The sequence below is a fragment of the Ptychodera flava genome, chromosome 7 (assembly GCF_041260155.1).
Source record: "Ptychodera flava strain L36383 chromosome 7, AS_Pfla_20210202, whole genome shotgun sequence".
Taxonomy (NCBI): Eukaryota; Metazoa; Hemichordata; class Enteropneusta; family Ptychoderidae; genus Ptychodera; species Ptychodera flava.
This window is the reverse complement of record NC_091934.1, coordinates 21,198,537-21,214,919: the sequence shown is the minus strand read 5'-3', so window position 1 is coordinate 21,214,919 and position 16,383 is coordinate 21,198,537. Positions and strand designations below refer to the sequence as shown.

Below are 16,383 nucleotides of genomic sequence, written 5' to 3'. Positions count from 1 at the left end.
ATACAACAAAGACAAAGAGTATGATTGTAGCGTCAAACCCAAAGGTCAAAATTTAAAAGTAAAATGCGATAATCAATGTATGCATAAACAACTGTAAGCATAAGATTTCAAATATTTTCAGTCACAACCTTCTCGATATTGAGATTGACAGTACTCTAAGTTGGGATAATCGTGTAAATAAGTTGTGTAAGAAATTATATATAATAGTCTTGCAAAGGCTGCGTCCTTTAACTCCTTATAGTGTCTTTATTTTAGTTTACAATTCCACTTTTCTTGCTGTTTTCGATTATTGCTGTACTGTATGGGAAACACCACAAAGAGTAATTTACAAAGAATTTACAGCTTCAAAAGAGAGCGGCCAGGGTTATTTTAGGTGTTGACATTACAGTTTCTACACGTACACTTTTCTTTCGCCTTCATTGGCTACCAATTGACTTTCGAATGATTTTTTCATTGCTGTAATGACTTTTAAAATCTTGAATGGGCTTGCACCTGATTACTTAAACCAAAATTCCGTTATATCTCTGACATGAGTAATATTAATACCCGTAGTTCTAGTGACAGGAATTTATACACTCCAATTTTTAAAACAGCTACTGGACAGAAATCATTCATTTATCGAGCCACAACGATTAGGAATAATATTCCTATTTCCATCCAAAGTGTTGAAAGACTATCACAGTTCAAATCTCAGTTGCGCAATTTCTTTTTCAAAAATTCATTAATAAGGGTTCATCACTTGATTAGATGTTTTCATTGTAATTTTTTCTTTTTTCTGTTGATGAATAATTAATTACTCTGTATTGATTTGTTGCTTTTTGACGAGGGCTCTGATGTAAATTACAATTCATTTGTAACTCAGATTACCCTCTATAAATAAAGAGTAATAATAATTAATATAATTAATATAAGTATTATATAGAAATAATAATGCAAATAATAATAGGTTCAATTTCCATGAAAACTTCATCATAGGGGTATTTTGGGTCGGAAAGACCAAATATGATATCGATTTCACTGCCCCATGTTTCCATGGTAACCATTTTAGGGGTTGAAAATTCCAGTTTTTCTAATATTCCATGAAAAGTTACTTTGATTGTTATGAAAATTATCTAGTGGGGGAGTTCGAGTCAGACAATATAAAAACAGACTTATTTTAATGTTTCGAGTTGCCATGGTAACCAATTTGGGATTGAAAATGTTACTTTTTCCCTAATTCCTATTAAAGAACTATTGATTGATGTAAAAAATTGATAATAAGGGTTTTTCTGGTTAGCACACCAAAAAAAATCACACTCATTTTAATATGAGATGTTTCCATGGCAACCATTCAGGAGTAAAAATTACCGGTGTTTCAAAGATTCCACCTAAAATCCAGTAATCAACAGAATGTGTTATATCAAAGGGATATTTTGGGTTAGAAAGACCAAATATCCAGTGTAAAAATCCATTAAATCAACAGAAATATTATACCAAAGGGTTATTTTAGGTTCGAAAGACAAAATATGATATCCATTTTTACCTCTCCTGTGTTTCCATAGCAACCGATTTGCGTTTTAAACTTTCATTTTTTTTTAAATTCCATTAAAAGTAATCCTAGTAACTTTGCAAATGCTCTCCTAAGTGTATTTATCACAGCATGAACTCAATGTTCATTATTATTTATGTTGCCATGGTAACCTATTTGGGAACCACAACTTTTTTTTATTTAAAACAATAGACCCTTGAGTGGGTCTATGTTAAAACATAATTCACTGTTTTTTATTTATTTTATGGATTTCTAAGTAAAAACTTTTAACGTTTGTTCTATAATAATAATAATTGTAATTTGCATTCATTCTAGGAAGAATAATAAAGATAATGTACATTGAGGCCATTCTTGTCAAAATTGTTTTCCGTTTATTTTAGTGTTTGAATTAATTTTATATAGACCAGAAAACATTTTTCAAGCATTTTTAATTTTGTTTCATGCAGTCATTCCAAATAAGTGTTATAGAGTATAGTACCAACTTATTATGCATTCATCGAATTAATTTTATGCCTTAAAATTAATTGAATGTGCTAAAATTAATTCTACTTGTATCTCAAATTAATTTTATGAACCCAATGCCCCTTATTACCCAATGTACCATTATTTATCAGAAGCAGTAACAGTTTTTTTTTTGTTTTATTTAAAACATAATTCACTGGTACTTATTTATTTTATGGATTTATAATTAACGACGTATAATAATGTTCATTTTATAATAATTTATTTTGATTTCTTTGCCTCATTCTAGGAAGAATAATGAAGACAAATTATTTCTGATTCTTTAACTAAAGTAAAATTATGGCCATGTAGTGGTGCATTATTTTTTTGTGTGACCTGGCGTGACCCCATAAACTCTATGATTCTGATGATTAGCTAGATCTCCCCTTTCCATGGTAGCAATGGCTAAATTTGAACATGGTCCCTGTATACCTTTAAACATTTTTTAAAACCAGCAGGCCAAGACAAGGGGAAATATTACAAGTTAAATGGTCCATGTTTATATTGCCCAGGGCTCGAAATAAACTTTTTTCCCTGGTAGTCCACTTGGGCAACCATGTTCTGAATGTGGTAGGCCGGTGACACTGGCTGGTAGCCCATGCATATTTTAGATCAGGGGTATCTTTTTTCGTTAACCAGACAAGAAAGGGCTATTTTACAAGGTTCTGCCCATGAAGTGAATTTTTTAGTCTTTTGAAGTGTATACTTGCACACCTTTAATGCCCAAGGAAACAGGTGTAATGGACGACCGTGGGACTCAAAAGTTTTGTGACCTAAAAAGAACCCGTTTCACTCTCACAGTTGTATGCAAATTTTAAAAGTCGCCATGACAACATGACAACAATATGGCATTTTCAGCACTGAGATATACTGTAGCAGGGCTATAAATAGACCTTGGCCCTTCTGTTGGGAGGAGACATAATTTCCGTGTCATTGTGATTGATACATTATTATCAAAATGCAACGAGAATGCATTTTTATTGGCCATCGTTTCCTGTGCCTGTCATTCAAGTACGTCAGTTCAGATGTAGAAACTTTGTTGCAAAGTTCCACCGCACGGCCGGTCGTCTCTAGAACAAAGTCATACTGGCAAATTTCTACGCCCAGCTGGGTTTGACTGCATTTATCTAGCTCGTCCCAAAGTGACGGACGCGTCTTTAAACCTTTCAGCTAGGTGAAAAACGCATTTATTGATTCGCCAAAGGCCTGTGGACTCGCTTATTTTTTGCACAAGTGCTACATGGACATAGGAAAAAGTTGTTGAATACTCACTGTTTCAGTGAATCCGTCATGATCAGAGTTCTCAAATCAAAAAATGTTGCCGAGCTCGAATACAAAGGTCTTCTCATTAAATTACGTCATTGTTATACAAGAGTTAGCCAAAGTCTGTCACCCTGATTTTTTCAAAGTTTGGAGAAGGCCAGCATTTCCATCTGAATGATTGAACGACGTGAAACGCAAAATTCCATCGCATATTATCTGGCAATATTTACAGTAGAAATACCGTATACCGTCGCTCCGGTCCAGGTTCGTATTATACTCCACAAAATGGCCACAGGCGGCGTGAACTTTCTGAAAGGATTTCCTAAACGTCCTATAGTCCATGAGCCAGACCCCCAAAATTGGTCGATTGGTACCATTTGGGTGGGCAAATTCCCCCATACATTTTCTGAAAGCCCGAAATCTGAACTTTCTGAAAATCTTTGGTGGACATGTCTCAGAAGTAGCTTTCTGTCTCAAAAGTTGTTGTCATGGCAACCATACTAAAAATCTTAAAAGTTAAGAATACTATACAAAACTGACTATTTATTGAACAGCAAAAGATATTTACATGATTTCATGACACATACTGGTACCTCACATTATGGCCTTTCAGTTGACCCCATGACCTTGAAAATTGTGGGCCAAGGTCAATAGGTCATGCCCATAACATCGCAGAATTTCTGTAAAATCAAGCATTTTTCACAAAGATTTTTCTGCTACGTTTACATAACATATAATAGAAACTCAAAACTTGCTCAACAATAGCCACAGATGTGTGGTCTTTAAAATTAGTATGTTTTGTATCAGGGATGATGTCGTTAGTGAGTAATTACCAAGGCAACCATATGTGTGTTTTCAGTTATGCATGTAGCCTATGAGCCAGACCCCAAATTTTGTCAATTTGCTTCCGTTTGACTCGAGTGGGGAACAAAGCCGCCTTTTAAATTTGAAAATCTGAATTTTGAGAAAATCTTCATTGGACAGTTTGCTGAATACGCTTTCAGTGTAAATATTGTTGTCATGGAATCAGCATTCAAAAGCATTAAAATTAAGCATACTATGTAAAATAGATTATCAAATACACGACTAAAGATATTTGATTGATTTAAGGATGCATATCAATAGTTCGCATTGCTTCTTAATTGACCCCATGACCTTTAGATTTGTAGGTCAAGGTCAATAGGCATTGCCGTCAGCAACTTAGAAATTGTTTGTGGGAGTTTTTTGCAAATAGCTTTGCAACATTTTTACCAAACCAAAAAGTACAAACATGAAAATCTAGTCAGCTATAAGAGCTAATGCGATCTCTTAAAATACTAGTGTTTTTTATCATATACCTTGTTGACAGGGGCGGCATCATAGCAACCATCCATGCATTTTCAGATACAGTAATAGAGCGACATTAGACCTTTGCATGTATATTAATGGTTATAAAATCATAACTTTTGTGTGCTAAGTACACAGCAATGTCAACTAAAGTCATATCGACAGTAAAAGAGGTCAAAAGGCAAATATACGTAAGTGTGTTTGATTGTTTAAAAACAAATTTGGCAAAGTTTTATGTTTTTGTTTTCATGATTGAAGTAACATGTTCACTTATCAAAAATGAGTATCTGTGTCGGACCAACGTAGTTAGTGGGAGATGATTATAAGCTTGTCAACGAGTAGACAAGTAGTCTGATCTCAAGAGATACCGATATACTATAACTTTTTTCCGGATTTCATGTTGAGCTACCCTGTATCTCCAGATAAATGCTTTTGGTTGTTATTTTCCGTTGAGGCAGAGCTTAGGTCACATGGGAAAAGCTTTAACAAGAGGCCTAGCAGACGATAGACTTCTGCTGTTATGTATTGCTTAAAAATAAAAAAGGTCAGGTTTTGTTTGTAAATAAACTTCAGTTTGTAATACTGATACATCTGCTTATGTTGTTAGGAACACTGAACAAGGACATCCTTGCAAATGCATGTATTACTATTATATAATAATGGGCTCTTGTTTTTCATCTCTACCATAAATATGCAAGTACTAGCAAAATTTCAAGAAACTGAAGTAATACCTAGGAAACTTTAAAGATAATTGTGAGAAAATTGTGTTTTTCAAACAAAAACGAAAAAAGGCCCAAAAATTTCAAGTACGAAACTTTTCTTCTCACCTGAATAAACCTCACTCAGGTTGTCCCTGGGAACCCACATAACACATTTCAAAGTTGATAAAAAGGAAGAAATGCCCCAAATACAAATATGTAAATTTCACTATGATTTGACAAATCTAACTGAACTCAGCCAAATGAGTTGCATACCAGTATTGAAAGCAATTAGACCAGCAGTTTCAGAGAATAAAACAATTGTTGATAGATGACGGATGACGACGGACAATCCGCCTATCGTCACTGACAGCGGAGGTAAAAACTGCGTAACCACCTTAATTCCTGAAAAATGATCGCTATGTCGTGAATATCTTGGTCCAGTTAGTTGCGCTGATTTAATGTCGGTTTCAATGTTACACATGTTGCTACAGCAAGTAGAATTGCAACTTCAGTTCGCCTTTTTTGAATCTATGTATTCGCCTTTTTTTGAAAGTTTTGAATTTTGTCTAGGCATGTACAATACAGATATCATGCGCATATAATATCCGAGTAATTAAGTAACAAAGAAATCATTAACATATAAAATAATTCAGCTTCATGCGATATTTCTTATAAAAATGGAAAAGTGAGTTGTGTAAGTAATAAAATCAAACATCTTGAAATTAAACTTTACTAGTACTCCAAGGGAGTGATTCATTGTTGTACATCCTATTGGTTTTGTGGTCATATACTCACTTATTTTCCAGACATGGAAATTCACTTAACCTTTGGTGATTAAAATACAATAAGTCACCTCCTAAATAATCTTTAATTTCATATACATTTCAATAACGTAAAAAAGATTAAGTGGCATTTCTTTTTTCACGCAATATCATTGTCTCGATTGAGTTTGTGAAAAATTGTAATCTAACGTAATGGATGTTTCAGACTGAGGATGTTAATCAAAACAAGCGGGCGAAAAATGTGCAAATATTACGTCCACGTATCATTTAAGGTGCTATGGCTCACATCTTAATAAGCTCGGGGAACTCAATTTTTGGAAAGGTTTGTTCAAAGCAACCAAAATTCGCAAATTTGAAACTAGACCGCGGAGAAAAAGTGCCCCCCCCCCCAAGAAAACACTTAGTAGACTTGAATGTGAAAATTCAGTTCAATCTACTATTAACTGCAATCTGAGTCTAGGGTGTCACAAAGGGATGCTACAAATGTAAATACTGGAGTCTATCAGAAAAAGATGTATAATTTGTGAAAGAACAAAATATGTAATAAAGGGGCTAAACACGAGAACCCCTACATCAAGCAGTAGACTTTAGGCCAAACATAAGTCTTTGGGAAAATGCTGTAGAAAGGATGATGGCTATAACGTCTAGGGGTATTGTAGCAGCAGAAGCACACTGCCACCGCAGCTGCTATACAGTACCCGACAGAACTATCGCAACAAAAGGCAAGCCTCGGGCAGGCCACAGGCTTGCCCCAGGCCAGCTCAGGCTCACATAGGCTTGCCTTGGTCTGCTACAAAAACCCTTGATTTTACTGAATGCACAGTCTGAGCTTGTGTTTGATAGCTGGCATACCTTTACCAACATTACCTTGTCGTGATTGGCGACAGCAGCTGGAAAATTTGTCGTAGCTTATTCTTCGTTGTTATAATATTCGACAAATATTCGATATAATGGCTAATATGAACACATCTTGTAAGACTGAAGGACAGCCAGGGGCGTAAACAAGTGACAATATGGAGTTCAGTTCAGATACAGCGCTGTGATGGAGATACTTGTAGAGTTCAGTAATTTTTCCCACATAAATGAAAATTGGTCAAGGAAAGAATATTGGTCAAGGAAAGAGCCGATACCGTGCAACAAAATATTTGGAAAATGGAATTCGATTGTATGGTCGTAAATGTCCAGAGTCGTTCATTGCCGTCCACACGACGTTAGGTCGTTATCGTTCAGCTGTCAGTGAATCTGATTCCGCTGGATCCATTCACGTCATTTCCAAACCCGTTGAATATGTTCCGACGAAGATTCGGCCAAAAAGAAAATATTTCCTTCCTTCGCTATATATGTCGTTTTACGTTTCTGCCAAGTTTTCTTTTAAAAAGTACGCCGAAGTTTTCTTTTTTAAGTTCTTTAAACTGTATGGACAGGCATTATTTCTCATCTCAAAATAGTATATGTCCCAGGACAACAGTTAAAAAACCACCCTAGCTGTCTTTATTTTGGGGCACATTACTTACGCTAGGATTTTTTCCCAGAATCTGAATAACAGAACTATTATTGTTCAGAGTTTTCCAATGACTTTTGACAGCAGGGCGTGATATCTGGCCACATTTTAGGTAAAAAAATGTGTAGCCTGTCCATTTACCACTCAGGCTTCCGTTAGGAGATGAAGCCATGCAAGTGGTTCTGAAAGTTTATTTTTAATTTACTAAACAACAGACATCAAGACAGGTCCAATAATCATTATCATTCAAGGTAACTAAGAAATTTACCAGGTCCAAGGGATATATCAAAAAATGACAAAAGCAATGGGGTAATCTTGAACAACGAAATACTTTTGGTACCACTTGTCCGGAATGGGTACGCGTACCCTGCCAGCTAGCTGCCCCCATCAAAATAGACCCAAAGCAACAAATCTAATACAACGTTACCGGAAATTTGATAAATATCTGATAAACATTACGTCGATGCGCAGTTAGTTTGTTCAAGCGTTTGGTTGACAGTTGATGTCTTGATATCGATGATATAATGCGTTGATATGCAGTCAGCAACAGGCTGCCTTGGTTACATTGTCTGCTGGTTCCGTAAAATTAGATATTAAATGTCTAAACCTTCGCCAATTTCAAAATTAAGACTTTCTACAGCTGAGTAGCATACACACGCAGATCTAGATCGCTTAAATTTGATAATTTTCTCTTGATACATTTTCAGAAGCATTCCCTTGTCTTACTTGTTCGGCGTCGATTTTCATGATGAGCGTCCATTTTTAGTGATCCGCGTTAAGTACCCGAGGAGCCCTATACATGTAATTATAGGAAATATGTCGATCCGAAAACCACTGGCGCAACTGGGGCAGCAATGGGTTGTCTGATGAATCTGATTAAAATCAGATGTAGGGTGCGCCGACGCCTATACGGTATTCTGCTGCTGTTACCTCACAGCACCAGAATACCGTTTAGACGTCTGATGACCTCTTGAAGGTGGTGTGGCATGAAAAAATATGATTTTGGGCAATTTTCACCTTTTTTACATAAATCAGTATGTCATATACTACCACCTTGTGAGGATTGCCTTTACATGCATGCTTTGCGTGCAAACTATCAGACTGCTGTCTGGAAAGGAAGCCTTGCTTGTCATCCATATATACTAAATTTTCATGAAGGGCATGGTTGGGTTATTGAAGACCGTTGTTTGTCAATCAAATCGGTAAGGGGCATACCTGGGTTGTTGGAGTTTGAGGCATGTAAATGTTCAAAATAATGCAAATTTCCGCCATGTCAATGTCAGGTAAACGGAATAAGGTATATTCCGGTATATATAATCTCCTGACATATGGAAATATTGTTGAGTTTGAAGAACAACTAGGTTACTGATGATGATGATGATGATGATGATGATGATGATGGAGAAGAAAATAATAATGAGGATCAATGTAAAGATTGTTACCTAGATATTACTACTTTCTTATGAAATGCTTTATAGTGTGTTAGTGGTGGTTGACTAATGTACGTAAGAATTACTGGTACTGTATTTTGATAAAACCCATGCCAGGGAAAACGTAGAGGATCATAGAAAGTCAACATATAACATTGGTCGTTGGTCATTTGTAATTAGTAATTTAACGATGAACGTTAATATGTTTGTTTTATTTAGTGCTATTTACTTTTGATCAAGCGGTTCAAAACAGTAGTTTTATTATTAGCTCTATCAGACACATTTCATTTTGTTATCTATCGTTGATATATTTACGGCTGATGTCCAGCAGCATTAAAAACTTATTTCTGACTGGTCTATTTCTTTGTTAGATCAGGTGCGGGCCACGCATATAAAGGTATAAGTACTGGGGCTCAGTACGTTGTTCAAATTGTCACGTTAAAGTTCAGATGTCATGTCACTAATGATTTTGCATTTACGTAAACGTTCGAAAAAACATTAAAATGACACATGTTTGTTTACAGTAGTATGAAAATTCTGAAGATATACATTATTGGCCAATACGTATAGCTATAGCTAATAGCTGTAGGCTGTTAGCTAAATATAAGCTTGTTGATATTGCTTATCATTGATAATTATGATGTTTAATACAAACTGGTACCATAAAATACTCTTTCCGTGTAAAAACATATACGTAACACCATAGAAATCACCATTTTATTCTATGTTTAACCTTGTTCTTTCATTGACCTTGACCTTGGTTTGAAAAGAGCATCAGACAATGTGGTCAAATTTAATACCGGTAGAAGCCACATGTATCGTTTATCAAAGACAAGAATGCATCTTTGCTGACAAGAGTGCACCTTGCTTGAAAATGTCAAAAAGTGCACAACAAAAGAGACACTATTTCTGTGCGTAGCCACCTGAAATGTAAACTTTCCATGTTTTGAACTTTGACCTCATTTGGTCATGTACGCCTGACCTTGACTTTAAGGTCACATGGTGAGTGAAAGTTAGAATGTGTAACATATACTATTTATGTTATCAATTTTGGTATGAACATTTTCATAAAGCAGGATATTCACTTTTGTATACAATTGTACTTTCTAGATAATTCAGATGTTTGTTTCTATGGCAACGGTTTTCACCCATTACTAAGCCACCAAAACTTTTCAGAAAATTCAGAGTTTCAACTTTCAGAAATATATAAAGTGTGAGATTGCCCTCTGCTTGCCCCAAATAGTACCAATTGACCATAATTGGGGCCTTGCTCATAGAGTACATGTATAACTGAAACACACTGATGGTTGCCTTGGTAATTACTCACTACCAACAACATCCCTGATGCATAACATACTAATTTTCAAAGAGCACATATCTGTGGCTATGTCTGAACATTTTTTTTTGTTTCTATCATATTTTATGTTAATGTAGCAGAAAAGTATTTATGAAAAATGCTCTATTTTATCGAAATTCTGAGATGTTATGGGCATGACCTATTGACCTTGACCCAGAATATTCAAGGTCATGGGGTCAATTGAAAGGCCATGATGTTAGGTACCAGTGCCTGTCTTGAAATCACGTAAATATCTTTTACCGTTCCCTAGAAAATCAGTTTTATCTAAAATTCTTAGCTTTTAAGATTGTAAGTATTGTTGCCATGACAACGACTTTTGAGACAGAAAGCTACTTCTGCGACCTGTCCACCAAAGATTTTCAGAAAGTTCAGATTTTGGGCTTTCAGAAAATGTATGGTGGAATTTGCCCACCCAAATGGTACCAATAACCTATCTGGCTCATGGACTACTACTTGTTACCTTAGGGACTCACTTGTGATCTCCTGAAAAGTATTCTCTGCAGTAATTCCAGTTTCTGTCAACATGCGAAGCTCAACGACAAGATTATAGCACGAGACGTAGTGTACAGACGACACATTCACGTGCATATTGGCAGACGACACTGGCAAACGAGTGCGCATGCGTGAAGTTATATTTGCAGCACAGATTTCGCGGAAAAACTCATGCTTTTGCTCTATTCCATCCCAAAACTTCTCGATCGCTTACAGTAAATGCACATGAACGAAATAAAACCCAACAACGTCAGCACAGGGAGAGCGTTTATGGTTTTCGCCACAACTTCAAATGCCAAGCTGAAGATACATTTAACATTCCACTGGCATAGACTCTCCACAGTCGCTGTGCCTTGTTTGTGGGCGCCCACGACTGCCACGATGGGCCTGCGATCAAAGGCTACGCTGTGCAGCTCAGCAGCTGTGAGCGCTCTGCCAGAGACAACGACTGTTGGTTTTTGCAAGTATATGAATATTCATAAGGGTAGTGATGTCAAAAGAAACACCTTTTTCCTTTTTTTCAGAATTCCCACAGCTTCAATGAATTGATAATACTTATAGCCCCTAAACTTGTAATAATAATAATTAATAAAGTATTATATAGAAATAATAACACGAATAATAATAGGTTCAATTTCCGTAAAAACTTCACCATAAGGGTATTTTGGGTCGAAAAGACCAAATATGATATCGATTTCACTGCCCCATGTTTCCATGGTAACCATTTTAGGAGTTGAAAATTTCAGTTTTTCTAATATCCCATGAAAAGTTACGTTGATTGATATGAAAATGATCTAGTAGGGAAGTTCGGGTCAGAGAACACAAATGCAAGACTTATATTTATGTTTCGAGTTGCCATAGTAACTATTTTGGGATTGAAAATGTTACTTTTTCCCTAATTCCTATTAAAGAACTATTAATTGATGTAAAAAATTGATAATAAGGGGGTTTCTGGTTAGCACACCAAAAAAACCGCACTCATTTTAATGTGAGATGTTTCCATGGCAACCATTCAGGAGTAACAACACCTTTTTTTCAGAAGTCCCACAGCTTCAATGAACTGTTTTTAGATTTCTAGATAATACTTATTGCCCCTAAACTTGTAATAATAATAATAATAATAATTAATAAAGTATTATATAGAAATAATAACACGAATAATAATAGGTTTAATTTCCGTGAAAATTTCACCATAAGGGTATTTTGGGTCGAAAAGACCAAATATGATATCGATTTCACTGCCCCATGTTTCCATGGTAACCATTTTAGGTGTTGAAAATTTCAGTTTTTCTAATATCCCTTGAAAAGTTACTTTGATTGATATGAAAATTATCTAGTGGGGAAGTTCGGGTCTGAGAACACAAATGTCAGACTTATTTTAATGTTTCGAGTTGCCATAGTAACTATTTTGGGATTGAAAATGTTACTTTTTCCCTAATTCCTATTAAAAACTATTAATTGATGTAAAAAATTGATAATAAGGGGTTTTCTGGTTAGCACACCAAAAAAAATCACACTCATTTTAATGTGAGATGTTTCCATGGCAACCATTCAGGAGTAACAACATTTTTTTTCAGAAGTCTCACAGCTTCAATGAATTGTTTTTTGGATTTCTATATAATACTTATAGCCCCTAAACTTGTAATAATAATAATAATAATAATAATAATAATAATAATAATAATAATAATAATAATTATCCGTATATTCAGAAACAGCATATCTATGAACATGCGTTGCTTTTGGGGCTCTACCTCTGTTGTCATAACAATGTACGGCTGGTCTCTCCAAAGCTTATCAAGCACTGAGATAGCTCCAATTTTAAGACTGTCCGCTGTGGTTTTTTGATATAAATTCTCAGTTATTGAAAGCCACAATCATGTATTGTAAATTTGACTTGGTATAAATGGAAAGAAGGAATTGAATGTGGTCACCCCCATCCACTTGCAATAGGGCCTGTGCAGCAATGCAACGTGCGTGAACAGCAAGAATGGCGGAAGGTAATTTCACTAGGTTGGGCCATTCACTAAGAGTTGCACTCTTGCGATGTGTAGCTTCCAACCTCAACCCACATAGGCCGTGGGGTCTATGCAACCCCGGCTCATAGGATAACAAACCCGTCTTTTTCAAAAGGCTTTAGAAACCTAGAATACGAAATGGAATTTAACAGGAAAAATGTAGGGATAGCTGTTACGGACATGTTTTGAACGGTAACGTACAATCGCGATTTTGCGACCCTCTGGCATTTTAGTCAAGTCTGCCCTTGTAAGTCCTCTGTTGAGCTTACAGCCAATTGCATTTTAGTGTATCGAAAAAATGATAAGAACAATATTAATTTCCATGTGGTACAACAGTAAAATCGATGTGGTTATACACTTTTTTTAAAATTACATTTTATGAGGAAAGACTGTATAGGACTAAACTGTTAGGATCAGTTATCAGCTAGGCGGTAATAGATGAATCAACTCAATCTGCAAGAGTTGGAAATCTGAGAGATTTCGCGGCCAAACAGTCGAGGGCAATATTATAGCAAATCGAACCATGTTTTATATCTTTTTTTGGAATGTCACGTTGCGGAGTTTTAGCCAATCACGAGATTAGTACATAGGTGAGGTGTAATAAATAAATCTATTCGGCTAAAAACGAAATACTGAATACATGTTATCATTTCACGCATTTATACTGTACCGTTCAAAACATGTCCATAACAGGTATTGCATCCCTTCATTTTTCCCGTTAAATTCCATTTCGAATAGAAATACCAACTTAGGTTGATTGCTAAAGTGCCATTTGCTTTCTATCAAGTACGTGAAAACGACGCACTTTTACAACTTACATAATGCTATTCCTTTTCGTCACACACAATGCTGTTATTCAATTATTTCATTCATTTGGTTTGAATTTGATGACTGCGAATGTCATTTAGTCGAGACATGTGATTTAAATGAAGTGATAGCATTCAAAAAAAGGTTATAAAACATGGTTCGATTTGCTATTGCCCTCGACTCTTGCCCGCTACACGCTAGCCGTTCGAATGCAAGTTTAACTTCGTTCACATTTGCGAGACCATGGTCGAATCTTGCCCGGGCTTGGTGTGGTTCTTTTTTTAAAGATTCCAATAAATCATTCAAATTCAGAAAATTCAGGGATCACAGCATACCTACACGACCCCGCTAATTTTTTCTTCGCTCAATATACACCGTTCCCATTATAACTCCCTCGCTTTGTCTTAAGCAGTTGACTGGATGAAATTAGTTTTACTTGATTATAATATCTGACTTTTAAAGTCAATTTTCAGGAACAGCATGACAGGTCTACACAATGTACAAACTTAAATTCGAGGGTTTAAAGGTTATGGGAACAAATATCTCTGTAAGACAGTATCACTCTCGATAACAGTCCCGTTTAGACTGTCACCAAATGTATTCATCATACTTATTATTGGTGATTCAGACACGCGGCGCTTTGAGTTTAGCAACCCTTTGTTCGTCGTTTGTGACATTGTTATGTCGTATCTCGTTGGTAAGGTGAGTGTACACGCTGTTGAGAGGTACGTCGAGATCTTTGACAGAATAGAGAATCACAAACTGGTTGGATGTCAACTGATGGTGGTTTATTACTAAAGTGTAAAGTTTACACATCAGAGATGCCCAGCTACCTCCGACTGAAGATAGTGGGTGATGATCCTTTTTTAAAAAAAAGAAATCATAGCATCCTAATTAGATTAAATTAGATAATCCTCCAATCACTAATCAACTAGTATTTCTTAAATTGGATAAAATAATTAAAACATTCGTCCCTTCAAGAAATACATTACTAAACTTTCTCTGATTGGGCATCGATCATATAACATTTTGCATGATCTGCATAAGTGACATCATCGTTATACAACATTTCCCTTATGTAATCGTCCCAGGATTCTGTCTGGAATTTAGGTATTGATTATACGAATTCACTCTACTGCCTTGACAAAGATGTCATTAATACAAGTTTCTACCTGTATCCTTGATATTTAGGTATCGATGACGTAAAAACATTGAATGTTCCTGACAACGGAGTTTTCACCAAGATGAAAGAAAATTCGTAATGATCATTAACCCTTACACAGAAAGTTTAGCCGTCTCGTTCACAATACCAATAAGCCATAGAAAGTTTAGTCTGTAACAAGATCCTCGAGAGCCATGTCCCTGTTGGTATCTTCAACGTCTCCATTCGCCGGAGTAACGCTCTTCCGTTCCTCCGCAATGATGACAATCAGTCGGTAGCTTTGCAACATCAACATCACCGTGTTCTTACACGTGAAGAACAGCATCATGTTGCTGACAACTTCGTAGTGAATCAAAAGTACCAGCCTAACAATCAAGAATGGCGCGTCTTGCATGAACGACGTGATGAGAATTTCCCTGATTTCTGCATTCCAGGGGCAACACCTCTTAGTCTTGATATCGTTCCGTTCGCCGCTCGCTGTCAGGACTACCGCAAACTGCAGCATACTGACCGACCAAATGCTCAAAATGACGTACACGAGGGTCGCGTGGCATTTCACCTCCGGTTCCTTGAGTCCCTCCCGTACAAACTCCAGGATGTCAGAAGCTATGCCGATGTACACCAAGAGCAAAGTTGACAGCTGCTCTCGTGTCATGTCGCCCTTGGGTAGGAACCAGCGACCAACGATTATCATGCACACCAAAAATTGTTCCAGAGCGAGGACCCAATAGTCGTCTCTCAGTGATAATGGGATTCGTAACTGAAACACAAATCACAGAGAGATCTGGTATCAGAAACAGAATCTTTCCCGAAAACTTCCGATAATTTAAAGGATCGTTCATCAATACTTTTGATTGAATATACGCATTTAGAACACTCTTCATTATAATTAAGACACTTTATGAAATATACTTACTCCATGAATGTCGGATAATCGTGTTGAATTCGTGTGTACATCTCCACTCTCAACGTCACATGAAGTTATTGGTCTCTTTATAATCTATTCTCTGATTCATCAGTTCTATTTCCAATATGTATATCGCTGAAACGCTTGTAGCTAGGCAAAGAAATACACTGGGCAAAACCTATGGAAATTGACAAGGATGAAAAAGAGCCGAGAATTAATGCAGGGCAGACAAAAAAGGGTTACTTTCATCTCAAGGTTTTGGACTAAAATTAGCTTCTGTTATCGAAATCTTCGCTACTGCAAAAAAATCCGGGGTCAACGATTACATGTATGAGTTTACCCATGCTGTCGCGCGGAAATCAAGCAAAAGCGGTCGAACGTGGAAACAGTTCACTGTAAAAATCACCAATTCGCATAATATGGATAGCGAAACAGCAGCTAGCACGTGCACGATTGGTAACCTTGCACTGTTTGTGATATCGTTCATATTGTTCTGCATCTCGAAACTTGCCGGAAAAGTGGTCGAACAGACACCTCGTCTGCTTCTGAACAGAACGTACACAGAGGTGAAAAAGGATGACGAAACGTAGGTGTCCACAAGAAATATA

The 16,383-nt window shown here is 36.3% G+C and overlaps 1 long non-coding RNA gene across 1 annotated transcript; it reads right to left on the bottom strand.

Moving 5' to 3' along the window:
* Positions 1-14,472: 14,472 nt before the first annotated feature.
* Positions 14,473-15,953, bottom strand: LOC139136163 (uncharacterized). The gene is made up of 2 exons (XR_011553132.1): positions 15,785-15,953; positions 14,473-15,628 (listed from the first exon to the last, which is right to left on the bottom strand). It is a non-coding gene; the product is annotated as an uncharacterized lncRNA (long non-coding RNA).
* Between the last annotated feature and the right edge of the window lie 430 nt (positions 15,954-16,383).